Source organism: Schistocerca piceifrons, unplaced genomic scaffold (assembly GCF_021461385.2).
Source record: "Schistocerca piceifrons isolate TAMUIC-IGC-003096 unplaced genomic scaffold, iqSchPice1.1 HiC_scaffold_579, whole genome shotgun sequence".
In the NCBI taxonomy this organism is placed as follows: Eukaryota; Metazoa; Arthropoda; class Insecta; order Orthoptera; family Acrididae; genus Schistocerca; species Schistocerca piceifrons.
The window spans coordinates 85,664-110,343 of NW_025728820.1; the positions used below are offsets into that span (position 1 = coordinate 85,664).

Sequence of the window (24,680 nt, forward strand, 5' to 3'; positions counted from 1 at the left end):
GCTCTTTTACTACTACGAAAAGGCAGCGCCGATTTCAGCTGGCGAGTGTGATGACCAAAAGATCATCACCCTGCGTGGAAGTTGACAGAGGATCCGAACCCGACTCGTCGGGAAGCGCTACATCATTCACTCGGCAATGGCCATAATATCTTGAATACACTGGTTCTCAACCGATAAAGAGAAAATGAAAGAAAATGTCCGATTGCCGATGCGCAACCACTTTGGCCCCTGTCAGTACTTGGGCGGGTGAGCGCATGGGAACACAGGGTACTATTGGCAGTTTTACTTCCTATTTTTGTTTCTCCTTAGTTTTCGGAGCTGCAGCCCGATTCGGTCAGGGAGACGCCACCGTGAAATGAAGGGGGCGTGCTGTGTGTCCATCGCCTAGCCTCACCTCTCTTTACCTCTCTCAGTCGTTTCTCGTGCTTGTCGTTTTGATATAGGCCGATTTGAGAGCGTCAGCTCTCGCGTCAGCCGAGCAAAGTCGAGACAAGTCGAGACACACTAAGGGCTGGTATGCAGCGAGTAGGAGGCCGGAAAAACAATAATTTAAGAGCGCGTGGCAAAAGTACTCATACGCGAAATTAAAAGCCTGCTGCGGTGGCCGGGAATCGAACCCGGATCAACTGCTTGGAAGGCAACTATGCTGACCATTACACCACCACCGCACAAGCGAGCGCCCCGCCTCCGCGCTGTGTCGGCTTCCCGCCTGTCGGCAGCGGCCGAAGGTGATCGTACCTGGCAGGCGCATTTCGAGGTAGGCTAGGGGAGCACATCCAGACGCATTCGGACAGCGTATCCGCGCACATTTCGCATCCTTTGGCAAGAGTCGGCGCCGGCGAGGACCGCGTTCTGGCGGCATTTTTAAGCAGTGCAGTGCAGGATTCAGCGTCTGCAGCATCTTCTCCACAGAATGCTACGGCGCTTGACGGCAGTCCCACTTTCCCTTGAGACATCTGCTCGGGAAGCAGCGTGAAGTTGCCGCTGGCCCCAGCATCGGTGGTTCAGTGGTAGAATGCTCGCCTGCCACGCGGGCGGCCCGGGTTCGATTCCCGGCCGATGCATCATTTTGCTTTTCCCGCGATAATGCTGCCGTGTGGCTTGCGCGCTTGAGATGCACGATCCGCAAGAATATATAGCTGGATTCCCTTGAGAAGAACCGAGAACGCAGCACTCGCCGGTCCCCACTAGGACGCTCGCATGATGTTCTGCAGACTAGCGTCGGCTTGGCCTCACAAGTTGCTGTGTCCAGGTGCCTCCGAGGCACTGAGCTTTAACGACAAGGAGTGCTGCCTATCGTTGCAACAGCTGCAGCAACACCGCAATCAACTGGGCCGGCAGTGCGCGTGTAGCAACAGAACACGTTACCCAGGAAGTACAGTGTCTCTACGTCTAATATTGGGTACGGTATTTACCCAGTTTCCAGGACCAGTGGTGCACCCGTGCCTCGGTAGCGCAGTAGGCAGCGCGTAAGTCTCATAATCTTAAGGTCGTGAGTTCGATCCTCACCCGGGGCATTTAATTTTCTGTGACTGATGGTGGCGCTGTTGCTAGGGCGCCAACGTAGTTCTTGTTTGTTATCCACAACTTTTCAACGCTTCAGCGGGAAAATGTTTACCTCCTGTTATTGCTACTTACAGCTTCCCTTTTCCTCTTCTCCCAGCAGAGCATGAAGCCAAAAGCATTGCTCTGCGGCGTTTGAGGTGCGCGCCTTGCCAGTCAGTCTGTGCAAAGATGCTCGCAAAGAGAGAAGGGCGCCGACGCGGCACTCGACACGAAATGCGACAAGCGACCGTACGAACGGTCGAACGAAACGGCCGCATCCGGTGTGGTCTAGTGGCTAGGATACCTGGCTTTCACCCAGGAGGCCCGGGTTCGATTCCCGGTACCGGAACGGAATTTTTTCCACACGAGTCGTGACAAGTTTGAGCTGTCCGAGCGGCCGTTTCCCGTCCTGCTCGCAATATAGCTACTGTTTCGTGACCGTCAGCAGAATATAGACTAGGGAAGCAGACGCACGACGACCATAGAAATGGTGTACGGCTTCATGCCACCAGTTTCCAGCGTAGGGCTGAGCAACGGCATCTGCTGGGGCCCGTTAGCTCAGTTGGTTAGAGCGTCGTGCTAATAACGCGAAGGTCGTGGGTTCGATCCCCCCACGGGCCACTGCTCTTTTACTACTACGAAAAGGCAGCGCCGATTTCAGCTGGCGAGTGTGATGACCAAAAGATCATCACCCTGCGTGGAAGTTGACAGAGGATCCGAACCCGACTCGTCGGGAAGCGCTACATCATTCACTCGGCAATGGCCATAATATCTTGAATACACTGGTTCTCAACCGATAAAGAGAAAATGAAAGAAAATGTCCGATTGCCGATGCGCAACCACTTTGGCCCCTGTCAGTACTTGGGCGGGTGAGCGCATGGGAACACAGGGTACTATTGGCAGTTTTACTTCCTATTTTTGTTTCTCCTTAGTTTTCGGAGCTGCAGCCCGATTCGGTCAGGGAGACGCCACCGTGAAATGAAGGGGGCGTGCTGTGTGTCCATCGCCTAGCCTCACCTCTCTTTACCTCTCTCAGTCGTTTCTCGTGCTTGTCGTTTTGATATAGGCCGATTTGAGAGCGTCAGCTCTCGCGTCAGCCGAGCAAAGTCGAGACAAGTCGAGACACACTAAGGGCTGGTATGCAGCGAGTAGGAGGCCGGAAAAACAATAATTTAAGAGCGCGTGGCAAAAGTACTCATACGCGAAATTAAAAGCCTGCTGCGGTGGCCGGGAATCGAACCCGGATCAACTGCTTGGAAGGCAACTATGCTGACCATTACACCACCACCGCACAAGCGAGCGCCCCGCCTCCGCGCTGTGTCGGCTTCCCGCCTGTCGGCAGCGGCCGAAGGTGATCGTACCTGGCAGGCGCATTTCGAGGTAGGCTAGGGGAGCACATCCAGACGCATTCGGACAGCGTATCCGCGCACATTTCGCATCCTTTGGCAAGAGTCGGCGCCGGCGAGGACCGCGTTCTGGCGGCATTTTTAAGCAGTGCAGTGCAGGATTCAGCGTCTGCAGCATCTTCTCCACAGAATGCTACGGCGCTTGACGGCAGTCCCACTTTCCCTTGAGACATCTGCTCGGGAAGCAGCGTGAAGTTGCCGCTGGCCCCAGCATCGGTGGTTCAGTGGTAGAATGCTCGCCTGCCACGCGGGCGGCCCGGGTTCGATTCCCGGCCGATGCATCATTTTGCTTTTCCCGCGATAATGCTGCCGTGTGGCTTGCGCGCTTGAGATGCACGATCCGCAAGAATATATAGCTGGATTCCCTTGAGAAGAACCGAGAACGCAGCACTCGCCGGTCCCCACTAGGACGCTCGCATGATGTTCTGCAGACTAGCGTCGGCTTGGCCTCACAAGTTGCTGTGTCCAGGTGCCTCCGAGGCACTGAGCTTTAACGACAAGGAGTGCTGCCTATCGTTGCAACAGCTGCAGCAACACCGCAATCAACTGGGCCGGCAGTGCGCGTGTAGCAACAGAACACGTTACCCAGGAAGTACAGTGTCTCTACGTCTAATATTGGGTACGGTATTTACCCAGTTTCCAGGACCAGTGGTGCACCCGTGCCTCGGTAGCGCAGTAGGCAGCGCGTAAGTCTCATAATCTTAAGGTCGTGAGTTCGATCCTCACCCGGGGCATTTAATTTTCTGTGACTGATGGTGGCGCTGTTGCTAGGGCGCCAACGTAGTTCTTGTTTGTTATCCACAACTTTTCAACGCTTCAGCGGGAAAATGTTTACCTCCTGTTATTGCTACTTACAGCTTCCCTTTTCCTCTTCTCCCAGCAGAGCATGAAGCCAAAAGCATTGCTCTGCGGCGTTTGAGGTGCGCGCCTTGCCAGTCAGTCTGTGCAAAGATGCTCGCAAAGAGAGAAGGGCGCCGACGCGGCACTCGACACGAAATGCGACAAGCGACCGTACGAACGGTCGAACGAAACGGCCGCATCCGGTGTGGTCTAGTGGCTAGGATACCTGGCTTTCACCCAGGAGGCTCGGGTTCGATTCCCGGTACCGGAACGGAATTTTTTCCACACGAGTCGTGACAAGTTTGAGCTGTCCGAGCGGCCGTTTCCCGTCCTGCTCGCAATATAGCTACTGTTTCGTGACCGTCAGCAGAATATAGACTAGGGAAGCAGACGCACGACGACCATAGAAATGGTGTACGGCTTCATGCCACCAGTTTCCAGCGTAGGGCTGAGCAACTGCATCTGCTGGGGCCCGTTAGCTCAGTTGGTTAGAGCGTCGTGCTAATAACGCGAAGGTCGTGGGTTCGATCCCCCCACGGGCCACTGCTCTTTTACTACTACGAAAAGGCAGCGCCGATTTCAGCTGGCGAGTGTGATGACCAAAAGATCATCACCCTGCGTGGAAGTTGACAGAGGATCCGAACCCGACTCGTCGGGAAGCGCTACATCATTCACTCGGCAATGGCCATAATATCTTGAATACACTGGTTCTCAACCGATAAAGAGAAAATGAAAGAAAATGTCCGATTGCCGATGCGCAACCACTTTGGCCCCTGTCAGTACTTGGGCGGGTGAGCGCATGGGAACACAGGGTACTATTGGCAGTTTTACTTCCTATTTTTGTTTCTCCTTAGTTTTCGGAGCTGCAGCCCGATTCGGTCAGGGAGACGCCACCGTGAAATGAAGGGGGCGTGCTGTGTGTCCATCGCCTAGCCTCACCTCTCTTTACCTCTCTCAGTCGTTTCTCGTGCTTGTCGTTTTGATATAGGCCGATTTGAGAGCGTCAGCTCTCGCGTCAGCCGAGCAAAGTCGAGACAAGTCGAGACACACTAAGGGCTGGTATGCAGCGAGTAGGAGGCCGGAAAAACAATAATTTAAGAGCGCGTGGCAAAAGTACTCATACGCGAAATTAAAAGCCTGCTGCGGTGGCCGGGAATCGAACCCGGATCAACTGCTTGGAAGGCAACTATGCTGACCATTACACCACCACCGCACAAGCGAGCGCCCCGCCTCCGCGCTGTGTCGGCTTCCCGCCTGTCGGCAGCGGCCGAAGGTGATCGTACCTGGCAGGCGCATTTCGAGGTAGGCTAGGGGAGCACATCCAGACGCATTCGGACAGCGTATCCGCGCACATTTCGCATCCTTTGGCAAGAGTCGGCGCCGGCGAGGACCGCGTTCTGGCGGCATTTTTAAGCAGTGCAGTGCAGGATTCAGCGTCTGCAGCATCTTCTCCACAGAATGCTACGGCGCTTGACGGCAGTCCCACTTTCCCTTGAGACATCTGCTCGGGAAGCAGCGTGAAGTTGCCGCTGGCCCCAGCATCGGTGGTTCAGTGGTAGAATGCTCGCCTGCCACGCGGGCGGCCCGGGTTCGATTCCCGGCCGATGCATCATTTTGCTTTTCCCGCGATAATGCTGCCGTGTGGCTTGCGCGCTTGAGATGCACGATCCGCAAGAATATATAGCTGGATTCCCTTGAGAAGAACCGAGAACGCAGCACTCGCCGGTCCCCACTAGGACGCTCGCATGATGTTCTGCAGACTAGCGTCGGCTTGGCCTCACAAGTTGCTGTGTCCAGGTGCCTCCGAGGCACTGAGCTTTAACGACAAGGAGTGCTGCCTATCGTTGCAACAGCTGCAGCAACACCGCAATCAACTGGGCCGGCAGTGCGCGTGTAGCAACAGAACACGTTACCCAGGAAGTACAGTGTCTCTACGTCTAATATTGGGTACGGTATTTACCCAGTTTCCAGGACCAGTGGTGCACCCGTGCCTCGGTAGCGCAGTAGGCAGCGCGTAAGTCTCATAATCTTAAGGTCGTGAGTTCGATCCTCACCCGGGGCATTTAATTTTCTGTGACTGATGGTGGCGCTGTTGCTAGGGCGCCAACGTAGTTCTTGTTTGTTATCCACAACTTTTCAACGCTTCAGCGGGAAAATGTTTACCTCCTGTTATTGCTACTTACAGCTTCCCTTTTCCTCTTCTCCCAGCAGAGCATGAAGCCAAAAGCATTGCTCTGCGGCGTTTGAGGTGCGCGCCTTGCCAGTCAGTCTGTGCAAAGATGCTCGCAAAGAGAGAAGGGCGCCGACGCGGCACTCGACACGAAATGCGACAAGCGACCGTACGAACGGTCGAACGAAACGGCCGCATCCGGTGTGGTCTAGTGGCTAGGATACCTGGCTTTCACCCAGGAGGCCCGGGTTCGATTCCCGGTACCGGAACGGAATTTTTTCCACACGAGTCGTGACAAGTTTGAGCTGTCCGAGCGGCCGTTTCCCGTCCTGCTCGCAATATAGCTACTGTTTCGTGACCGTCAGCAGAATATAGACTAGGGAAGCAGACGCACGACGACCATAGAAATGGTGTACGGCTTCATGCCACCAGTTTCCAGCGTAGGGCTGAGCAACGGCATCTGCTGGGGCCCGTTAGCTCAGTTGGTTAGAGCGTCGTGCTAATAACGCGAAGGTCGTGGGTTCGATCCCCCCACGGGCCACTGCTCTTTTACTACTACGAAAAGGCAGCGCCGATTTCAGCTGGCGAGTGTGATGACCAAAAGATCATCACCCTGCGTGGAAGTTGACAGAGGATCCGAACCCGACTCGTCGGGAAGCGCTACATCATTCACTCGGCAATGGCCATAATATCTTGAATACACTGGTTCTCAACCGATAAAGAGAAAATGAAAGAAAATGTCCGATTGCCGATGCGCAACCACTTTGGCCCCTGTCAGTACTTGGGCGGGTGAGCGCATGGGAACACAGGGTACTATTGGCAGTTTTACTTCCTATTTTTGTTTCTCCTTAGTTTTCGGAGCTGCAGCCCGATTCGGTCAGGGAGACGCCACCGTGAAATGAAGGGGGCGTGCTGTGTGTCCATCGCCTAGCCTCACCTCTCTTTACCTCTCTCAGTCGTTTCTCGTGCTTGTCGTTTTGATATAGGCCGATTTGAGAGCGTCAGCTCTCGCGTCAGCCGAGCAAAGTCGAGACAAGTCGAGACACACTAAGGGCTGGTATGCAGCGAGTAGGAGGCCGGAAAAACAATAATTTAAGAGCGCGTGGCAAAAGTACTCATACGCGAAATTAAAAGCCTGCTGCGGTGGCCGGGAATCGAACCCGGATCAACTGCTTGGAAGGCAACTATGCTGACCATTACACCACCACCGCACAAGCGAGCGCCCCGCCTCCGCGCTGTGTCGGCTTCCCGCCTGTCGGCAGCGGCCGAAGGTGATCGTACCTGGCAGGCGCATTTCGAGGTAGGCTAGGGGAGCACATCCAGACGCATTCGGACAGCGTATCCGCGCACATTTCGCATCCTTTGGCAAGAGTCGGCGCCGGCGAGGACCGCGTTCTGGCGGCATTTTTAAGCAGTGCAGTGCAGGATTCAGCGTCTGCAGCATCTTCTCCACAGAATGCTACGGCGCTTGACGGCAGTCCCACTTTCCCTTGAGACATCTGCTCGGGAAGCAGCGTGAAGTTGCCGCTGGCCCCAGCATCGGTGGTTCCGTGGTAGAATGCTCGCCTGCCACGCGGGCGGCCCGGGTTCGATTCCCGGCCGATGCATCATTTTGCTTTTCCCGCGATAATGCTGCCGTGTGGCTTGCGCGCTTGAGATGCACGATCCGCAAGAATATATAGCTGGATTCCCTTGAGAAGAACCGAGAACGCAGCACTCGCCGGTCCCCACTAGGACGCTCGCATGATGTTCTGCAGACTAGCGTCGGCTTGGCCTCACAAGTTGCTGTGTCCAGGTGCCTCCGAGGCACTGAGCTTTAACGACAAGGAGTGCTGCCTATCGTTGCAACAGCTGCAGCAACACCGCAATCAACTGGGCCGGCAGTGCGCGTGTAGCAACAGAACACGTTACCCAGGAAGTACAGTGTCTCTACGTCTAATATTGGGTACGGTATTTACCCAGTTTCCAGGACCAGTGGTGCACCCGTGCCTCGGTAGCGCAGTAGGCAGCGCGTAAGTCTCATAATCTTAAGGTCGTGAGTTCGATCCTCACCCGGGGCATTTAATTTTCTGTGACTGATGGTGGCGCTGTTGCTAGGGCGCCAACGTAGTTCTTGTTTGTTATCCACAACTTTTCAACGCTTCAGCGGGAAAATGTTTACCTCCTGTTATTGCTACTTACAGCTTCCCTTTTCCTCTTCTCCCAGCAGAGCATGAAGCCAAAAGCATTGCTCTGCGGCGTTTGAGGTGCGCGCCTTGCCAGTCAGTCTGTGCAAAGATGCTCGCAAAGAGAGAAGGGCGCCGACGCGGCACTCGACACGAAATGCGACAAGCGACCGTACGAACGGTCGAACGAAACGGCCGCATCCGGTGTGGTCTAGTGGCTAGGATACCTGGTTTTCACCCAGGAGGCCCGGGTTCGATTCCCGGTACCGGAACGGAATTTTTTCCACACGAGTCGTGACAAGTTTGAGCTGTCCGAGCGGCCGTTTCCCGTCCTGCTCGCAATATAGCTACTGTTTCGTGACCGTCAGCAGAATATAGACTAGGGAAGCAGACGCACGACGACCATAGAAATGGTGTACGGCTTCATGCCACCAGTTTCCAGCGTAGGGCTGAGCAACTGCATCTGCTGGGGCCCGTTAGCTCAGTTGGTTAGAGCGTCGTGCTAATAACGCGAAGGTCGTGGGTTCGATCCCCCCACGGGCCACTGCTCTTTTACTACTACGAAAAGGCAGCGCCGATTTCAGCTGGCGAGTGTGATGACCAAAAGATCATCACCCTGCGTGGAAGTTGACAGAGGATCCGAACCCGACTCGTCGGGAAGCGCTACATCATTCACTCGGCAATGGCCATAATATCTTGAATACACTGGTTCTCAACCGATAAAGAGAAAATGAAAGAAAATGTCCGATTGCCGATGCGCAACCACTTTGGCCCCTGTCAGTACTTGGGCGGGTGAGCGCATGGGAACACAGGGTACTATTGGCAGTTTTACTTCCTATTTTTGTTTCTCCTTAGTTTTCGGAGCTGCAGCCCGATTCGGTCAGGGAGACGCCACCGTGAAATGAAGGGGGCGTGCTGTGTGTCCATCGCCTAGCCTCACCTCTCTTTACCTCTCTCAGTCGTTTCTCGTGCTTGTCGTTTTGATATAGGCCGATTTGAGAGCGTCAGCTCTCGCGTCAGCCGAGCAAAGTCGAGACAAGTCGAGACACACTAAGGGCTGGTATGCAGCGAGTAGGAGGCCGGAAAAACAATAATTTAAGAGCGCGTGGCAAAAGTACTCATACGCGAAATTAAAAGCCTGCTGCGGTGGCCGGGAATCGAACCCGGATCAACTGCTTGGAAGGCAACTATGCTGACCATTACACCACCACCGCACAAGCGAGCGCCCCGCCTCCGCGCTGTGTCGGCTTCCCGCCTGTCGGCAGCGGCCGAAGGTGATCGTACCTGGCAGGCGCATTTCGAGGTAGGCTAGGGGAGCACATCCAGACGCATTCGGACAGCGTATCCGCGCACATTTCGCATCCTTTGGCAAGAGTCGGCGCCGGCGAGGACCGCGTTCTGGCGGCATTTTTAAGCAGTGCAGTGCAGGATTCAGCGTCTGCAGCATCTTCTCCACAGAATGCTACGGCGCTTGACGGCAGTCCCACTTTCCCTTGAGACATCTGCTCGGGAAGCAGCGTGAAGTTGCCGCTGGCCCCAGCATCGGTGGTTCAGTGGTAGAATGCTCGCCTGCCACGCGGGCGGCCCGGGTTCGATTCCCGGCCGATGCATCATTTTGCTTTTCCCGCGATAATGCTGCCGTGTGGCTTGCGCGCTTGAGATGCACGATCCGCAAGAATATATAGCTGGATTCCCTTGAGAAGAACCGAGAACGCAGCACTCGCCGGTCCCCACTAGGACGCTCGCATGATGTTCTGCAGACTAGCGTCGGCTTGGCCTCACAAGTTGCTGTGTCCAGGTGCCTCCGAGGCACTGAGCTTTAACGACAAGGAGTGCTGCCTATCGTTGCAACAGCTGCAGCAACACCGCAATCAACTGGGCCGGCAGTGCGCGTGTAGCAACAGAACACGTTACCCAGGAAGTACAGTGTCTCTACGTCTAATATTGGGTACGGTATTTACCCAGTTTCCAGGACCAGTGGTGCACCCGTGCCTCGGTAGCGCAGTAGGCAGCGCGTAAGTCTCATAATCTTAAGGTCGTGAGTTCGATCCTCACCCGGGGCATTTAATTTTCTGTGACTGATGGTGGCGCTGTTGCTAGGGCGCCAACGTAGTTCTTGTTTGTTATCCACAACTTTTCAACGCTTCAGCGGGAAAATGTTTACCTCCTGTTATTGCTACTTACAGCTTCCCTTTTCCTCTTCTCCCAGCAGAGCATGAAGCCAAAAGCATTGCTCTGCGGCGTTTGAGGTGCGCGCCTTGCCAGTCAGTCTGTGCAAAGATGCTCGCAAAGAGAGAAGGGCGCCGACGCGGCACTCGACACGAAATGCGACAAGCGACCGTACGAACGGTCGAACGAAACGGCCGCATCCGGTGTGGTCTAGTGGCTAGGATACCTGGCTTTCACCCAGGAGGCCCGGGTTCGATTCCCGGTACCGGAACGGAATTTTTTCCACACGAGTCGTGACAAGTTTGAGCTGTCCGAGCGGCCGTTTCCCGTCCTGCTCGCAATATAGCTACTGTTTCGTGACCGTCAGCAGAATATAGACTAGGGAAGCAGACGCACGACGACCATAGAAATGGTGTACGGCTTCATGCCACCAGTTTCCAGCGTAGGGCTGAGCAACGGCATCTGCTGGGGCCCGTTAGCTCAGTTGGTTAGAGCGTCGTGCTAATAACGCGAAGGTCGTGGGTTCGATCCCCCCACGGGCCACTGCTCTTTTACTACTACGAAAAGGCAGCGCCGATTTCAGCTGGCGAGTGTGATGACCAAAAGATCATCACCCTGCGTGGAAGTTGACAGAGGATCCGAACCCGACTCGTCGGGAAGCGCTACATCATTCACTCGGCAATGGCCATAATATCTTGAATACACTGGTTCTCAACCGATAAAGAGAAAATGAAAGAAAATGTCCGATTGCCGATGCGCAACCACTTTGGCCCCTGTCAGTACTTGGGCGGGTGAGCGCATGGGAACACAGGGTACTATTGGCAGTTTTACTTCCTATTTTTGTTTCTCCTTAGTTTTCGGAGCTGCAGCCCGATTCGGTCAGGGAGACGCCACCGTGAAATGAAGGGGGCGTGCTGTGTGTCCATCGCCTAGCCTCACCTCTCTTTACCTCTCTCAGTCGTTTCTCGTGCTTGTCGTTTTGATATAGGCCGATTTGAGAGCGTCAGCTCTCGCGTCAGCCGAGCAAAGTCGAGACAAGTCGAGACACACTAAGGGCTGGTATGCAGCGAGTAGGAGGCCGGAAAAACAATAATTTAAGAGCGCGTGGCAAAAGTACTCATACGCGAAATTAAAAGCCTGCTGCGGTGGCCGGGAATCGAACCCGGATCAACTGCTTGGAAGGCAACTATGCTGACCATTACACCACCACCGCACAAGCGAGCGCCCCGCCTCCGCGCTGTGTCGGCTTCCCGCCTGTCGGCAGCGGCCGAAGGTGATCGTACCTGGCAGGCGCATTTCGAGGTAGGCTAGGGGAGCACATCCAGACGCATTCGGACAGCGTATCCGCGCACATTTCGCATCCTTTGGCAAGAGTCGGCGCCGGCGAGGACCGCGTTCTGGCGGCATTTTTAAGCAGTGCAGTGCAGGATTCAGCGTCTGCAGCATCTTCTCCACAGAATGCTACGGCGCTTGACGGCAGTCCCACTTTCCCTTGAGACATCTGCTCGGGAAGCAGCGTGAAGTTGCCGCTGGCCCCAGCATCGGTGGTTCCGTGGTAGAATGCTCGCCTGCCACGCGGGCGGCCCGGGTTCGATTCCCGGCCGATGCATCATTTTGCTTTTCCCGCGATAATGCTGCCGTGTGGCTTGCGCGCTTGAGATGCACGATCCGCAAGAATATATAGCTGGATTCCCTTGAGAAGAACCGAGAACGCAGCACTCGCCGGTCCCCACTAGGACGCTCGCATGATGTTCTGCAGACTAGCGTCGGCTTGGCCTCACAAGTTGCTGTGTCCAGGTGCCTCCGAGGCACTGAGCTTTAACGACAAGGAGTGCTGCCTATCGTTGCAACAGCTGCAGCAACACCGCAATCAACTGGGCCGGCAGTGCGCGTGTAGCAACAGAACACGTTACCCAGGAAGTACAGTGTCTCTACGTCTAATATTGGGTACGGTATTTACCCAGTTTCCAGGACCAGTGGTGCACCCGTGCCTCGGTAGCGCAGTAGGCAGCGCGTAAGTCTCATAATCTTAAGGTCGTGAGTTCGATCCTCACCCGGGGCATTTAATTTTCTGTGACTGATGGTGGCGCTGTTGCTAGGGCGCCAACGTAGTTCTTGTTTGTTATCCACAACTTTTCAACGCTTCAGCGGGAAAATGTTTACCTCCTGTTATTGCTACTTACAGCTTCCCTTTTCCTCTTCTCCCAGCAGAGCATGAAGCCAAAAGCATTGCTCTGCGGCGTTTGAGGTGCGCGCCTTGCCAGTCAGTCTGTGCAAAGATGCTCGCAAAGAGAGAAGGGCGCCGACGCGGCACTCGACACGAAATGCGACAAGCGACCGTACGAACGGTCGAACGAAACGGCCGCATCCGGTGTGGTCTAGTGGCTAGGATACCTGGTTTTCACCCAGGAGGCCCGGGTTCGATTCCCGGTACCGGAACGGAATTTTTTCCACACGAGTCGTGACAAGTTTGAGCTGTCCGAGCGGCCGTTTCCCGTCCTGCTCGCAATATAGCTACTGTTTCGTGACCGTCAGCAGAATATAGACTAGGGAAGCAGACGCACGACGACCATAGAAATGGTGTACGGCTTCATGCCACCAGTTTCCAGCGTAGGGCTGAGCAACTGCATCTGCTGGGGCCCGTTAGCTCAGTTGGTTAGAGCGTCGTGCTAATAACGCGAAGGTCGTGGGTTCGATCCCCCCACGGGCCACTGCTCTTTTACTACTACGAAAAGGCAGCGCCGATTTCAGCTGGCGAGTGTGATGACCAAAAGATCATCACCCTGCGTGGAAGTTGACAGAGGATCCGAACCCGACTCGTCGGGAAGCGCTACATCATTCACTCGGCAATGGCCATAATATCTTGAATACACTGGTTCTCAACCGATAAAGAGAAAATGAAAGAAAATGTCCGATTGCCGATGCGCAACCACTTTGGCCCCTGTCAGTACTTGGGCGGGTGAGCGCATGGGAACACAGGGTACTATTGGCAGTTTTACTTCCTATTTTTGTTTCTCCTTAGTTTTCGGAGCTGCAGCCCGATTCGGTCAGGGAGACGCCACCGTGAAATGAAGGGGGCGTGCTGTGTGTCCATCGCCTAGCCTCACCTCTCTTTACCTCTCTCAGTCGTTTCTCGTGCTTGTCGTTTTGATATAGGCCGATTTGAGAGCGTCAGCTCTCGCGTCAGCCGAGCAAAGTCGAGACAAGTCGAGACACACTAAGGGCTGGTATGCAGCGAGTAGGAGGCCGGAAAAACAATAATTTAAGAGCGCGTGGCAAAAGTACTCATACGCGAAATTAAAAGCCTGCTGCGGTGGCCGGGAATCGAACCCGGATCAACTGCTTGGAAGGCAACTATGCTGACCATTACACCACCACCGCACAAGCGAGCGCCCCGCCTCCGCGCTGTGTCGGCTTCCCGCCTGTCGGCAGCGGCCGAAGGTGATCGTACCTGGCAGGCGCATTTCGAGGTAGGCTAGGGGAGCACATCCAGACGCATTCGGACAGCGTATCCGCGCACATTTCGCATCCTTTGGCAAGAGTCGGCGCCGGCGAGGACCGCGTTCTGGCGGCATTTTTAAGCAGTGCAGTGCAGGATTCAGCGTCTGCAGCATCTTCTCCACAGAATGCTACGGCGCTTGACGGCAGTCCCACTTTCCCTTGAGACATCTGCTCGGGAAGCAGCGTGAAGTTGCCGCTGGCCCCAGCATCGGTGGTTCAGTGGTAGAATGCTCGCCTGCCACGCGGGCGGCCCGGGTTCGATTCCCGGCCGATGCATCATTTTGCTTTTCCCGCGATAATGCTGCCGTGTGGCTTGCGCGCTTGAGATGCACGATCCGCAAGAATATATAGCTGGATTCCCTTGAGAAGAACCGAGAACGCAGCACTCGCCGGTCCCCACTAGGACGCTCGCATGATGTTCTGCAGACTAGCGTCGGCTTGGCCTCACAAGTTGCTGTGTCCAGGTGCCTCCGAGGCACTGAGCTTTAACGACAAGGAGTGCTGCCTATCGTTGCAACAGCTGCAGCAACACCGCAATCAACTGGGCCGGCAGTGCGCGTGTAGCAACAGAACACGTTACCCAGGAAGTACAGTGTCTCTACGTCTAATATTGGGTACGGTATTTACCCAGTTTCCAGGACCAGTGGTGCACCCGTGCCTCGGTAGCGCAGTAGGCAGCGCGTAAGTCTCATAATCTTAAGGTCGTGAGTTCGATCCTCACCCGGGGCATTTAATTTTCTGTGACTGATGGTGGCGCTGTTGCTAGGGCGCCAACGTAGTTCTTGTTTGTTATCCACAACTTTTCAACGCTTCAGCGGGAAAATGTTTACCTCCTGTTATTGCTACTTACAGCTTCCCTTTTCCTCTTCTCCCAGCAGAGCATGAAGCCAAAAGCATTGCTCTGCGGCGTTTGAGGTGCGCGCCTTGCCAGTCAGTCTGTGCAAAGATGCTCGCAAAGAGAGAAGGGCGCCGACGCGGCACTCGACACGAAATGCGACAAGCGACCGTACGAACGGTCGAACGAAACGGCCGCATCCGGTGTGGTCTAGTGGCTAGGATACCTGGCTTTCACCCAGGAGGCCCGGGTTCGATTCCCGGTACCGGAACGGAATTTTTTCCACACGAGTCGTGACAAGTTTGAGCTGTCCGAGCGGCCGTTTCCCGTCCTGCTCGCAATATAGCTACTGTTTCGTGACCGTCAGCAGAATATAGACTAGGGAAGCAGACGCACGACGACCATAGAAATGGTGTACGGCTTCATGCCACCAGTTTCCAGCGTAGGGCTGAGCAACTGCATCTGCTGGGGCCCGTTAGCTCAGTTGGTTAGAGCGTCGTGCTAATAACGCGAAGGTCGTGGGTTCGATCCCCCCACGGGCCACTGCTCTTTTACTACTACGAAAAGGCAGCGCCGATTTCAGCTGGCGAGTGTGATGACCAAAAGATCATCACCCTGCGTGGAAGTTGACAGAGGATCCGAACCCGACTCGTCGGGAAGCGCTACATCATTCACTCGGCAATGGCCATAATATCTTGAATACACTGGTTCTCAACCGATAAAGAGAAAATGAAAGAAAATGTCCGATTGCCGATGCGCAACCACTTTGGCCCCTGTCAGTACTTGGGCGGGTGAGCGCATGGGAACACAGGGTACTATTGGCAGTTTTACTTCCTATTTTTGTTTCTCCTTAGTTTTCGGAGCTGCAGCCCGATTCGGTCAGGGAGACGCCACCGTGAAATGAAGGGGGCGTGCTGTGTGTCCATCGCCTAGCCTCACCTCTCTTTACCTCTCTCAGTCGTTTCTCGTGCTTGTCGTTTTGATATAGGCCGATTTGAGAGCGTCAGCTCTCGCGTCAGCCGAGCAAAGTCGAGACAAGTCGAGACACACTAAGGGCTGGTATGCAGCGAGTAGGAGGCCGGAAAAACAATAATTTAAGAGCGCGTGGCAAAAGTACTCATACGCGAAATTAAAAGCCTGCTGCGGTGGCCGGGAATCGAACCCGGATCAACTGCTTGGAAGGCAACTATGCTGACCATTACACCACCACCGCACAAGCGAGCGCCCCGCCTCCGCGCTGTGTCGGCTTCCCGCCTGTCGGCAGCGGCCGAAGGTGATCGTACCTGGCAGGCGCATTTCGAGGTAGGCTAGGGGAGCACATCCAGACGCATTCGGACAGCGTATCCGCGCACATTTCGCATCCTTTGGCAAGAGTCGGCGCCGGCGAGGACCGCGTTCTGGCGGCATTTTTAAGCAGTGCAGTGCAGGATTCAGCGTCTGCAGCATCTTCTCCACAGAATGCTACGGCGCTTGACGGCAGTCCCACTTTCCCTTGAGACATCTGCTCGGGAAGCAGCGTGAAGTTGCCGCTGGCCCCAGCATCGGTGGTTCAGTGGTAGAATGCTCGCCTGCCACGCGGGCGGCCCGGGTTCGATTCCCGGCCGATGCATCATTTTGCTTTTCCCGCGATAATGCTGCCGTGTGGCTTGCGCGCTTGAGATGCACGATCCGCAAGAATATATAGCTGGATTCCCTTGAGAAGAACCGAGAACGCAGCACTCGCCGGTCCCCACTAGGACGCTCGCATGATGTTCTGCAGACTAGCGTCGGCTTGGCCTCACAAGTTGCTGTGTCCAGGTGCCTCCGAGGCACTGAGCTTTAACGACAAGGAGTGCTGCCTATCGTTGCAACAGCTGCAGCAACACCGCAATCAACTGGGCCGGCAGTGCGCGTGTAGCAACAGAACACGTTACCCAGGAAGTACAGTGTCTCTACGTCTAATATTGGGTACGGTATTTACCCAGTTTCCAGGACCAGTGGTGCACCCGTGCCTCGGTAGCGCAGTAGGCAGCGCGTAAGTCTCATAATCTTAAGGTCGTGAGTTCGATCCTCACCCGGGGCATTTAATTTTCTGTGACTGATGGTGGCGCTGTTGCTAGGGCGCCAACGTAGTTCTTGTTTGTTATCCACAACTTTTCAACGCTTCAGCGGGAAAATGTTTACCTCCTGTTATTGCTACTTACAGCTTCCCTTTTCCTCTTCTCCCAGCAGAGCATGAAGCCAAAAGCATTGCTCTGCGGCGTTTGAGGTGCGCGCCTTGCCAGTCAGTCTGTGCAAAGATGCTCGCAAAGAGAGAAGGGCGCCGACGCGGCACTCGACACGAAATGCGACAAGCGACCGTACGAACGGTCGAACGAAACGGCCGCATCCGGTGTGGTCTAGTGGCTAGGATACCTGGCTTTCACCCAGGAGGCCCGGGTTCGATTCCCGGTACCGGAACGGAATTTTTTCCACACGAGTCGTGACAAGTTTGAGCTGTCCGAGCGGCCGTTTCCCGTCCTGCTCGCAATATAGCTACTGTTTCGTGACCGTCAGCAGAATATAGACTAGGGAAGCAGACGCACGACGACCATAGAAATGGTGTACGGCTTCATGCCACCAGTTTCCAGCGTAGGGCTGAGCAACGGCATCTGCTGGGGCCCGTTAGCTCAGTTGGTTAGAGCGTCGTGCTAATAACGCGAAGGTCGTGGGTTCGATCCCCCCACGGGCCACTGCTCTTTTACTACTACGAAAAGGCAGCGCCGATTTCAGCTGGCGAGTGTGATGACCAAAAGATCATCACCCTGCGTGGAAGTTGACAGAGGATCCGAACCCGACTCGTCGGGAAGCGCTACATCATTCACTCGGCAATGGCCATAATATCTTGAATACACTGGTTCTCAACCGATAAAGAGAAAATGAAAGAAAATGTCCGATTGCCGATGCGCAACCACTTTGGCCCCTGTCAGTACTTGGGCGGGTGAGCGCATGGGAACACAGGGTACTATTGGCAGTTTTACTTCCTATTTTTGTTTCTCCTTAGTTTTCGGAGCTGCAGCCCGATTCGGTCAGGGAGACGCCACCGTGAAATGAAGGGGGCGTGCTGTGTGTCCATCGCCTAGCCTCACCTCTCTTTACCTCTCTCAGTCGTTTCTCGTGCTTGTCGTTTTGATATAGGCCGATTTGAGAGCGTCAGCTCTCGCGTCAGCCGAGCAAAGTCGAGACAAGTCGAGACACACTAAGGGCTGGTATGCAGCGAGTAGGAGGCCGGAAAAACAATAATTTAAGAGCGCGTGGCAAAAGTACTCATACGCGAAATTAAAAGCCTGCTGCGGTGGCCGGGAATCGAACCCGGATCAACTGCTTGGAAGGCAACTATGCTGACCATTACACCACCACCGCACAAGCGAGCGCCCCGCCTCCGCGCTGTGTCGGCTTCCCGCCTGTCGGCAGCGGCCGAAGGTGATCGTACCTGGCAGGCGCATTTCGAGGTAGGCTAGGGGAGCACATCCAGACGCATTCGGACAGCGTATCCGCGCACATTTCGCATCCTTTGGCAAGAGTCGGCGCCGGCGAGGACCGCGTTCTGGCGGCATTTTTAAGCAGTGCAGTGCAGGATTCAGCGTCTGCAGCATCTTCTCCACAGAATGCTACGGCGCTTGACGGCAGTCCCACTTTCCCTTGAGACATCTGCTCGGGAAGCAGCGTGAAGTTGCCGCTGGCCCCAGCATCGGTGGTTCAGTGGTAGAATGCTCGCCTGCCACGCGGGCGGCCCGGGTTCGATTCCCGGCCGATGCATCATTTTGCTTTTCCCGCGATAATGCTGCCGTGTGGCTTGCGCGCTTGAGATGCACGATCCGCAAGAATATATAGCTGGATTCCCTTGAGAAGAACCGAGAACGCAGCACTCGCCGGTCCCCACTAGGACGCTCGCATGATGTTCTGCAGACTAGCGTCGGCTTGGCCTCACAAGTTGCTGTGTCCAGGTGCCTCCGAGGCACTGAGCTTTAACGACAAGGAGTGCTGCCTATCGTTGCAACAGCTGCAGCAACACCGCAATCAACTGGGCCGGCAGTGCGCGTGTAGCAACAGAACACGTTACCCAGGAAGTACAGTGTCTCTACGTCTAATATTGGGTACGGTATTTACCCAGTTTCCAGGACCAGTGGTGCACCCGTGCCTCGGTAGCGCAGTAGGCAGCGCGTAAGTCTCATAATCTTAAGGTCGTGAGTTCGATCCTCACCCGGGGCATTTAATTTTCTGTGACTGATGGTGGCGCTGTTGCTAGGGCGCCAACGTAGTTCTTGTTTGTTATCCACAACTTTTCAACGCTTCAGCGGGAAAATGTTTACCTCCTGTTATTGCTACTTACAGCTTCCCTTTTCCTCTTCTCCCAGCAGAGCATGAAGCCAAAAGCATTGCTCTGCGGCGTTTGAGGTGCGCGCCTTGCCAGTCAGTCTGTGCAAAGATGCTCGCAAAGAGAGAAGGGCGCCGACGCGGCACTCGACACGAAATGCGACAAGCGACCGTACGAACGGTCGAACGAAACGGCCGCATCCGGTGTGGTCTAGTGGCTAGGATACCTGGTTTTCACCCAGGAGGCCCGGGTTCGATTCCCGGTACCGGAACGGAATTTTTTCCACACGAGTCGTGACAAGTTTGAGCTGTCCGAGCGGCCGTTTCCCGTCCTGCTCGCAATATAGCTACTGTTTCGTGACCGTCAGCAGAATATAGACTAGGGAAGCAGACGCACGACGACCATAGAAATGGTGTACGGCTTCATGCCACCAGTTTCCAGCGTAGGGCTGAGCAACTGCATCTGCTGGGGCCCGTTAGCTCAGTTGGTTAGAGCGTCGTGCTAATAACGCGAAGGTCGTGGGTTCGATCCCCCCACGGGCCACTGCTCTTTTACTACTACGAAAAGGCAGCGCCGATTTCAGCTGGCGAGTGTGATGACCAAAAGATCATCACCCTGCGTGGAAGTTGACAGAGGATCCGAACCCGACTCGTCGGGAAGCGCTACATCATTCACTCGGCAATGGCCATAATATCTTGAATACACTGGTTCTCAACCGATAAAGAGAAAATGAAAGAAAATGTCCGATTGCCGATGCGCAACCACTTTGGCCCCTGTCAGTACTTGGGCGGGTGAGCGCATGGGAACACAGGGTACTATTGGCAGTTTTACTTCCTATTTTTGTTTCTCCTTAGTTTTCGGAGCTGCAGCCCGATTCGGTCAGGGAGACGCCACCGTGAAATGAAGGGGGCGTGCTGTGTGTCCATCGCCTAGCCTCACCTCTCTTTACCTCTCTCAGTCGTTTCTCGTGCTTGTCGTTTTGATATAGGCCGATTTGAGAGCGTCAGCTCTCGCGTCAGCCGAGCAAAGTCGAGACAAGTCGAGACACACTAAGGGCTGGTATGCAGCGAGTAGGAGGCCGGAAAAACAATAATTTAAGAGCGCGTGGCAAAAGTACTCATACGCGAAATTAAAAGCCTGCTGCGGTGGCCGGGAATCGAACCCGGATCAACTGCTTGGAAGGCAACTATGCTGACCATTACACCACCACCGCACAAGCGAGCGCCCCGCCTCCGCGCTGTGTCGGCTTCCCGCCTGTCGGCAGCGGCCGAAGGTGATCGTACCTGGCAGGCGCATTTCGAGGTAGGCTAGGGGAGCACATCCAGACGCATTCGGACAGCGTATCCGCGCACATTTCGCATCCTTTGGCAAGAGTCGGCGCCGGCGAGGACCGCGTTCTGGCGGCATTTTTAAGCAGTGCAGTGCAGGATTCAGCGTCTGCAGCATCTTCTCCACAGAATGCTACGGCGCTTGACGGCAGTCCCACTTTCCCTTGAGACATCTGCTCGGGAAGCAGCGTGAAGTTGCCGCTGGCCCCAGCATCGGTGGTTCAGTGGTAGAATGCTCGCCTGCCACGCGGGCGGCCCGGGTTCGATTCCCGGCCGATGCATCATTTTGCTTTTCCCGCGATAATGCTGCCGTGTGGCTTGCGCGCTTGAGATGCACGATCCGCAAGAATATATAGCTGGATTCCCTTGAGAAGAACCGAGAACGCAGCACTCGCCGGTCCCCACTAGGACGCTCGCATGATGTTCTGCAGACTAGCGTCGGCTTGGCCTCACAAGTTGCTGTGTCCAGGTGCCTCCGAGGCACTGAGCTTTAACGACAAGGAGTGCTGCCTATCGTTGCAACAGCTGCAGCAACACCGCAATCAACTGGGCCGGCAGTGCGCGTGTAGCAACAGAACACGTTACCCAGGAAGTACAGTGTCTCTACGTCTAATATTGGGTACGGTATTTACCCAGTTTCCAGGACCAGTGGTGCACCCGTGCCTCGGTAGCGCAGTAGGCAGCGCGTAAGTCTCATAATCTTAAGGTCGTGAGTTCGATCCTCACCCGGGGCATTTAATTTTCTGTGACTGATGGTGGCGCTGTTGCTAGGGCGCCAACGTAGTTCTTGTTTGTTATCCACAACTTTTCAACGCTTCAGCGGGAAAATGTTTACCTCCTGTTATTGCTACTTACAGCTTCCCTTTTCCTCTTCTCCCAGCAGAGCATGAAGCCAAAAGCATTGCTCTGCGGCGTTTGAGGTGCGCGCCTTGCCAGTCAGTCTGTGCAAAGATGCTCGCAAAGAGAGAAGGGCGCCGACGCGGCACTCGACACGAAATGCGACAAGCGACCGTACGAACGGTCGAACGAAACGGCCGCATCCGGTGTGGTCTAGTGGCTAGGATACCTGGCTTTCACCCAGGAGGCCCGGGTTCGATTCCCGGTACCGGAACGGAATTTTTTCCACACGAGTCGTGACAAGTTTGAGCTGTCCGAGCGGCCGTTTCCCGTCCTGCTCGCAATATAGCTACTGTTTCGTGACCGTCAGCAGAATATAGACTAGGGAAGCAGACGCACGACGACCATAGAAATGGTGTACGGCTTCATGCCACCAGTTTCCAGCGTAGGGCTGAGCAACTGCATCTGCTGGGGCCCGTTAGCTCAGTTGGTTAGAGCGTCGTGCTAATAACGCGAAGGTCGTGGGTTCGATCCCCCCACGGGCCACTGCTCTTTTACTACTACGAAAAGGCAGCGCCGATTTCAGCTGGCGAGTGTGATGACCAAAAGATCATCACCCTGCGTGGAAGTTGACAGAGGATCCGAACCCGACTCGTCGGGAAGCGCTACATCATTCACTCGGCAATGGCCATAATATCTTGAATACACTGGTTCTCAACCGATAAAGAGAAAATGAAAGAAAATGTCCGATTGCCGATGCGCAACCACTTTGGCCCCTGTCAGTACTTGGGCGGGTGAGCGCATGGGAACACAGGGTACTATTGGCAGTTTTACTTCCTATTTTTGTTTCTCCTTAGTTTTCGGAGCTGCAGCCCGATTCGGTCAGGGAGACGCCACCGTGAAATGAAGGGGGCGTGCTGTGTGTCCATCGCCTAGCCTCACCTCTCTTTACCTCTCTCAGTCGTTTCTCGTGCTTGTCGTTTTGATATAGGCCGATTTGAGAGCGTCAGCTCTCGCGTCAGCCGAGCAAAGTCGAGACAAGTCGAGACACACTAAGGGCTGGTATGCAGCGAGTAGGAGGCCGGAAAAACAATAATTTAAGAGCGCGTGGCAAAAGTACTCATACGCGAAATTAAAAGCCTGCTGCGGTGGCCGGGAATCGAACCCGGATCAACTGCTTGGAAGGCAACTATGCTGACCATTACACCACCACCGCACAAGCGAGCGCCCCGCCTCCGCGCTGTGTCGGCTTCCCGCCTGTCGGCAGCGGCCGAAGGTGATCGTACCTGGCAGGCGCATTTCGAGGTAGGCTAGGGGAGCACATCCAGACGCATTCGGACAGCGTATCCGCGCACATTTCGCATCCTTTGGCAAGAGTCGGCGCCGGCGAGGACCGCGTTCTGGCGGCATTTTTAAGCAGTGCAGTGCAGGATTCAGCGTCTGCAGCATCTTCTCCACAGAATGCTACGGCGCTTGACGGCAGTCCCACTTTCCCTTGAGACATCTGCTCGGGAAGCAGCGTGAAGTTGCCGCTGGCCCCAGCATCGGTGGTTCAGTGGTAGAATGCTCGCCTGCCACGCGGGCGGCCCGGGTTCGATTCCCGGCCGATGCATCATTTTGCTTTTCCCGCGATAATGCTGCCGTGTGGCTTGCGCGCTTGAGATGCACGATCCGCAAGAATATATAGCTGGATTCCCTTGAGAAGAACCGAGAACGCAGCACTCGCCGGTCCCCACTAGGACGCTCGCATGATGTTCTGCAGACTAGCGTCGGCTTGGCCTCACAAGTTGCTGTGTCCAGGTGCCTCCGAGGCACTGAGCTTTAACGACAAGGAGTGCTGCCTATCGTTGCAACAGCTGCAGCAACACCGCAATCAACTGGGCCGGCAGTGCGCGTGTAGCAACAGAACACGTTACCCAGGAAGTACAGTGTCTCTACGTCTAATATTGGGTACGGTATTTACCCAGTTTCCAGGACCAGTGGTGCACCCGTGCCTCGGTAGCGCAGTAGGCAGCGCGTAAGTCTCATAATCTTAAGGTCGTGAGTTCGATCCTCACCCGGGGCATTTAATTTTCTGTGACTGATGGTGGCGCTGTTGCTAGGGCGCCAACGTAGTTCTTGTTTGTTATCCACAACTTTTCAACGCTTCAGCGGGAAAATGTTTACCTCCTGTTATTGCTACTTACAGCTTCCCTTTTCCTCTTCTCCCAGCAGAGCATGAAGCCAAAAGCATTGCTCTGCGGCGTTTGAGGTGCGCGCCTTGCCAGTCAGTCTGTGCAAAGATGCTCGCAAAGAGAGAAGGGCGCCGACGCGGCACTCGACACGAAATGCGACAAGCGACCGTACGAACGGTCGAACGAAACGGCCGCATCCGGTGTGGTCTAGTGGCTAGGATACCTGGCTTTCACCCAGGAGGCCCGGGTTCGATTCCCGGTACCGGAACGGAATTTTTTCCACACGAGTCGTGACAAGTTTGAGCTGTCCGAGCGGCCGTTTCCCGTCCTGCTCGCAATATAGCTACTGTTTCGTGACCGTCAGCAGAATATAGACTAGGGAAGCAGACGCACGACGACCATAGAAATGGTGTACGGCTTCATGCCACCAGTTTCCAGCGTAGGGCTGAGCAACTGCATCTGCTGGGGGCCCGTTAGCTCAGTTGGTTAGAGCGTCGTGCTAATAACGCGAAGGTCGTGGGTTCGATCCCCCCACGGGCCACTGCTCTTTTACTACTACGAAAAGGCAGCGCCGATTTCAGCTGGCGAGTGTGATGACCAAAAGATCATCACCCTGCGTGGAAGTTGACAGAGGATCCGAACCCGACTCGTCGGGAAGCGCTACATCATTCACTCGGCAATGGCCATAATATCTTGAATACACTGGTTCTCAACCGATAAAGAGAAAATGAAAGAAAATGTCCGATTGCCGATGCGCAACCACTTTGGCCCCTGTCAGTACTTGGGCGGGTGAGCGCATGGGAACACAGGGTACTATTGGCAGTTTTACTTCCTATTTTTGTTTCTCCTTAGTTTTCGGAGCTGCAGCCCGATTCGGTCAGGGAGACGCCACCGTGAAATGAAGGGGGCGTGCTGTGTGTCCATCGCCTAGCCTCACCTCTCTTTACCTCTCTCAGTCGTTTCTCGTGCTTGTCGTTTTGATATAGGCCGATTTGAGAGCGTCAGCTCTCGCGTCAGCCGAGCAAAGTCGAGACAAGTCGAGACACACTAAGGGCTGGTATGCAGCGAGTAGGAGGCCGGAAAAACAATAATTTAAGAGCGCGTGGCAAAAGTACTCATACGCGAAATTAAAAGCCTGCTGCGGTGGCCGGGAATCGAACCCGGATCAACTGCTTGGAAGGCAACTATGCTGACCATTACACCACCACCGCACAAGCGAGCGCCCCGCCTCCGCGCTGTGTCGGCTTCCCGCCTGTCGGCAGCGGCCGAAGGTGATCGTACCTGGCAGGCGCATTTCGAGGTAGGCTAGGGGAGCACATCCAGACGCATTCGGACAGCGTATCCGCGCACATTTCGCATCCTTTGGCAAGAGTC

At 55.1% G+C, this 24,680-nt stretch overlaps 56 non-coding genes across 56 annotated transcripts; 44 read left to right on the forward strand and 12 right to left on the reverse strand.

Moving 5' to 3' along the window:
• Nucleotides 1-596: 596 nt before the first annotated feature.
• Nucleotides 597-668, reverse strand: Trnag-ucc. The gene has a single exon. It is a non-coding gene; the product is annotated as a tRNA-Gly (tRNA).
• Nucleotides 669-993: 325 nt separating this feature from the next.
• Nucleotides 994-1,064, forward strand: Trnag-gcc. Its single transcript has one exon. It is a non-coding gene; the product is annotated as a tRNA-Gly (tRNA).
• Nucleotides 1,065-1,444: 380 nt separating this feature from the next.
• Nucleotides 1,445-1,517, forward strand: Trnam-cau. Its single transcript has one exon. It is a non-coding gene; the product is annotated as a tRNA-Met (tRNA).
• Nucleotides 1,518-1,822: 305 nt separating this feature from the next.
• Nucleotides 1,823-1,894, forward strand: Trnae-uuc. Its single transcript has one exon. It is a non-coding gene; the product is annotated as a tRNA-Glu (tRNA).
• A 198-nt stretch (nt 1,895-2,092) lies between these two features.
• On the forward strand, nt 2,093-2,166 carry Trnai-aau. Its single transcript has one exon. It is a non-coding gene; the product is annotated as a tRNA-Ile (tRNA).
• Nucleotides 2,167-2,764: 598 nt separating this feature from the next.
• Trnag-ucc lies at nt 2,765-2,836 on the reverse strand. The gene has a single exon. It is a non-coding gene; the product is annotated as a tRNA-Gly (tRNA).
• A 325-nt stretch (nt 2,837-3,161) lies between these two features.
• On the forward strand, nt 3,162-3,232 carry Trnag-gcc. Its single transcript has one exon. It is a non-coding gene; the product is annotated as a tRNA-Gly (tRNA).
• Nucleotides 3,233-3,612: 380 nt separating this feature from the next.
• Trnam-cau lies at nt 3,613-3,685 on the forward strand. The gene has a single exon. It is a non-coding gene; the product is annotated as a tRNA-Met (tRNA).
• Nucleotides 3,686-3,990: 305 nt separating this feature from the next.
• On the forward strand, nt 3,991-4,062 carry Trnae-uuc. Its single transcript has one exon. It is a non-coding gene; the product is annotated as a tRNA-Glu (tRNA).
• Nucleotides 4,063-4,260: 198 nt separating this feature from the next.
• On the forward strand, nt 4,261-4,334 carry Trnai-aau. The gene has a single exon. It is a non-coding gene; the product is annotated as a tRNA-Ile (tRNA).
• Nucleotides 4,335-4,932: 598 nt separating this feature from the next.
• Nucleotides 4,933-5,004, reverse strand: Trnag-ucc. Its single transcript has one exon. It is a non-coding gene; the product is annotated as a tRNA-Gly (tRNA).
• A 325-nt stretch (nt 5,005-5,329) lies between these two features.
• On the forward strand, nt 5,330-5,400 carry Trnag-gcc. The gene has a single exon. It is a non-coding gene; the product is annotated as a tRNA-Gly (tRNA).
• Nucleotides 5,401-5,780: 380 nt separating this feature from the next.
• On the forward strand, nt 5,781-5,853 carry Trnam-cau. The gene has a single exon. It is a non-coding gene; the product is annotated as a tRNA-Met (tRNA).
• A 305-nt stretch (nt 5,854-6,158) lies between these two features.
• On the forward strand, nt 6,159-6,230 carry Trnae-uuc. Its single transcript has one exon. It is a non-coding gene; the product is annotated as a tRNA-Glu (tRNA).
• A 198-nt stretch (nt 6,231-6,428) lies between these two features.
• Trnai-aau lies at nt 6,429-6,502 on the forward strand. The gene has a single exon. It is a non-coding gene; the product is annotated as a tRNA-Ile (tRNA).
• Nucleotides 6,503-7,100: 598 nt separating this feature from the next.
• Nucleotides 7,101-7,172, reverse strand: Trnag-ucc. The gene has a single exon. It is a non-coding gene; the product is annotated as a tRNA-Gly (tRNA).
• Nucleotides 7,173-7,497: 325 nt separating this feature from the next.
• On the forward strand, nt 7,498-7,568 carry Trnag-gcc. Its single transcript has one exon. It is a non-coding gene; the product is annotated as a tRNA-Gly (tRNA).
• A 380-nt stretch (nt 7,569-7,948) lies between these two features.
• Trnam-cau lies at nt 7,949-8,021 on the forward strand. Its single transcript has one exon. It is a non-coding gene; the product is annotated as a tRNA-Met (tRNA).
• Nucleotides 8,022-8,326: 305 nt separating this feature from the next.
• Trnae-uuc lies at nt 8,327-8,398 on the forward strand. Its single transcript has one exon. It is a non-coding gene; the product is annotated as a tRNA-Glu (tRNA).
• A 198-nt stretch (nt 8,399-8,596) lies between these two features.
• Trnai-aau lies at nt 8,597-8,670 on the forward strand. The gene has a single exon. It is a non-coding gene; the product is annotated as a tRNA-Ile (tRNA).
• A 598-nt stretch (nt 8,671-9,268) lies between these two features.
• On the reverse strand, nt 9,269-9,340 carry Trnag-ucc. Its single transcript has one exon. It is a non-coding gene; the product is annotated as a tRNA-Gly (tRNA).
• Nucleotides 9,341-9,665: 325 nt separating this feature from the next.
• Nucleotides 9,666-9,736, forward strand: Trnag-gcc. The gene has a single exon. It is a non-coding gene; the product is annotated as a tRNA-Gly (tRNA).
• Nucleotides 9,737-10,116: 380 nt separating this feature from the next.
• On the forward strand, nt 10,117-10,189 carry Trnam-cau. Its single transcript has one exon. It is a non-coding gene; the product is annotated as a tRNA-Met (tRNA).
• A 305-nt stretch (nt 10,190-10,494) lies between these two features.
• Nucleotides 10,495-10,566, forward strand: Trnae-uuc. The gene has a single exon. It is a non-coding gene; the product is annotated as a tRNA-Glu (tRNA).
• Nucleotides 10,567-10,764: 198 nt separating this feature from the next.
• On the forward strand, nt 10,765-10,838 carry Trnai-aau. The gene has a single exon. It is a non-coding gene; the product is annotated as a tRNA-Ile (tRNA).
• A 598-nt stretch (nt 10,839-11,436) lies between these two features.
• Trnag-ucc lies at nt 11,437-11,508 on the reverse strand. The gene has a single exon. It is a non-coding gene; the product is annotated as a tRNA-Gly (tRNA).
• A 325-nt stretch (nt 11,509-11,833) lies between these two features.
• Nucleotides 11,834-11,904, forward strand: Trnag-gcc. Its single transcript has one exon. It is a non-coding gene; the product is annotated as a tRNA-Gly (tRNA).
• Nucleotides 11,905-12,284: 380 nt separating this feature from the next.
• Trnam-cau lies at nt 12,285-12,357 on the forward strand. Its single transcript has one exon. It is a non-coding gene; the product is annotated as a tRNA-Met (tRNA).
• Nucleotides 12,358-12,662: 305 nt separating this feature from the next.
• Trnae-uuc lies at nt 12,663-12,734 on the forward strand. The gene has a single exon. It is a non-coding gene; the product is annotated as a tRNA-Glu (tRNA).
• Nucleotides 12,735-12,932: 198 nt separating this feature from the next.
• Trnai-aau lies at nt 12,933-13,006 on the forward strand. Its single transcript has one exon. It is a non-coding gene; the product is annotated as a tRNA-Ile (tRNA).
• A 598-nt stretch (nt 13,007-13,604) lies between these two features.
• Nucleotides 13,605-13,676, reverse strand: Trnag-ucc. The gene has a single exon. It is a non-coding gene; the product is annotated as a tRNA-Gly (tRNA).
• A 325-nt stretch (nt 13,677-14,001) lies between these two features.
• On the forward strand, nt 14,002-14,072 carry Trnag-gcc. The gene has a single exon. It is a non-coding gene; the product is annotated as a tRNA-Gly (tRNA).
• Nucleotides 14,073-14,452: 380 nt separating this feature from the next.
• Nucleotides 14,453-14,525, forward strand: Trnam-cau. Its single transcript has one exon. It is a non-coding gene; the product is annotated as a tRNA-Met (tRNA).
• Nucleotides 14,526-14,830: 305 nt separating this feature from the next.
• Trnae-uuc lies at nt 14,831-14,902 on the forward strand. Its single transcript has one exon. It is a non-coding gene; the product is annotated as a tRNA-Glu (tRNA).
• A 198-nt stretch (nt 14,903-15,100) lies between these two features.
• Trnai-aau lies at nt 15,101-15,174 on the forward strand. Its single transcript has one exon. It is a non-coding gene; the product is annotated as a tRNA-Ile (tRNA).
• Nucleotides 15,175-15,772: 598 nt separating this feature from the next.
• On the reverse strand, nt 15,773-15,844 carry Trnag-ucc. The gene has a single exon. It is a non-coding gene; the product is annotated as a tRNA-Gly (tRNA).
• A 325-nt stretch (nt 15,845-16,169) lies between these two features.
• Trnag-gcc lies at nt 16,170-16,240 on the forward strand. Its single transcript has one exon. It is a non-coding gene; the product is annotated as a tRNA-Gly (tRNA).
• Nucleotides 16,241-16,620: 380 nt separating this feature from the next.
• On the forward strand, nt 16,621-16,693 carry Trnam-cau. Its single transcript has one exon. It is a non-coding gene; the product is annotated as a tRNA-Met (tRNA).
• A 305-nt stretch (nt 16,694-16,998) lies between these two features.
• Nucleotides 16,999-17,070, forward strand: Trnae-uuc. Its single transcript has one exon. It is a non-coding gene; the product is annotated as a tRNA-Glu (tRNA).
• A 198-nt stretch (nt 17,071-17,268) lies between these two features.
• Trnai-aau lies at nt 17,269-17,342 on the forward strand. Its single transcript has one exon. It is a non-coding gene; the product is annotated as a tRNA-Ile (tRNA).
• Nucleotides 17,343-17,940: 598 nt separating this feature from the next.
• Trnag-ucc lies at nt 17,941-18,012 on the reverse strand. Its single transcript has one exon. It is a non-coding gene; the product is annotated as a tRNA-Gly (tRNA).
• Nucleotides 18,013-18,337: 325 nt separating this feature from the next.
• Nucleotides 18,338-18,408, forward strand: Trnag-gcc. Its single transcript has one exon. It is a non-coding gene; the product is annotated as a tRNA-Gly (tRNA).
• Nucleotides 18,409-18,788: 380 nt separating this feature from the next.
• Trnam-cau lies at nt 18,789-18,861 on the forward strand. The gene has a single exon. It is a non-coding gene; the product is annotated as a tRNA-Met (tRNA).
• Nucleotides 18,862-19,166: 305 nt separating this feature from the next.
• Nucleotides 19,167-19,238, forward strand: Trnae-uuc. Its single transcript has one exon. It is a non-coding gene; the product is annotated as a tRNA-Glu (tRNA).
• A 198-nt stretch (nt 19,239-19,436) lies between these two features.
• Trnai-aau lies at nt 19,437-19,510 on the forward strand. The gene has a single exon. It is a non-coding gene; the product is annotated as a tRNA-Ile (tRNA).
• Nucleotides 19,511-20,108: 598 nt separating this feature from the next.
• On the reverse strand, nt 20,109-20,180 carry Trnag-ucc. The gene has a single exon. It is a non-coding gene; the product is annotated as a tRNA-Gly (tRNA).
• A 325-nt stretch (nt 20,181-20,505) lies between these two features.
• Trnag-gcc lies at nt 20,506-20,576 on the forward strand. Its single transcript has one exon. It is a non-coding gene; the product is annotated as a tRNA-Gly (tRNA).
• A 380-nt stretch (nt 20,577-20,956) lies between these two features.
• Nucleotides 20,957-21,029, forward strand: Trnam-cau. The gene has a single exon. It is a non-coding gene; the product is annotated as a tRNA-Met (tRNA).
• Nucleotides 21,030-21,334: 305 nt separating this feature from the next.
• On the forward strand, nt 21,335-21,406 carry Trnae-uuc. The gene has a single exon. It is a non-coding gene; the product is annotated as a tRNA-Glu (tRNA).
• Nucleotides 21,407-21,604: 198 nt separating this feature from the next.
• On the forward strand, nt 21,605-21,678 carry Trnai-aau. The gene has a single exon. It is a non-coding gene; the product is annotated as a tRNA-Ile (tRNA).
• Nucleotides 21,679-22,276: 598 nt separating this feature from the next.
• On the reverse strand, nt 22,277-22,348 carry Trnag-ucc. Its single transcript has one exon. It is a non-coding gene; the product is annotated as a tRNA-Gly (tRNA).
• Nucleotides 22,349-22,673: 325 nt separating this feature from the next.
• Nucleotides 22,674-22,744, forward strand: Trnag-gcc. The gene has a single exon. It is a non-coding gene; the product is annotated as a tRNA-Gly (tRNA).
• Nucleotides 22,745-23,124: 380 nt separating this feature from the next.
• Trnam-cau lies at nt 23,125-23,197 on the forward strand. The gene has a single exon. It is a non-coding gene; the product is annotated as a tRNA-Met (tRNA).
• Nucleotides 23,198-23,502: 305 nt separating this feature from the next.
• On the forward strand, nt 23,503-23,574 carry Trnae-uuc. Its single transcript has one exon. It is a non-coding gene; the product is annotated as a tRNA-Glu (tRNA).
• A 199-nt stretch (nt 23,575-23,773) lies between these two features.
• Trnai-aau lies at nt 23,774-23,847 on the forward strand. The gene has a single exon. It is a non-coding gene; the product is annotated as a tRNA-Ile (tRNA).
• A 598-nt stretch (nt 23,848-24,445) lies between these two features.
• On the reverse strand, nt 24,446-24,517 carry Trnag-ucc. Its single transcript has one exon. It is a non-coding gene; the product is annotated as a tRNA-Gly (tRNA).
• Between the last annotated feature and the right edge of the window lie 163 nt (nt 24,518-24,680).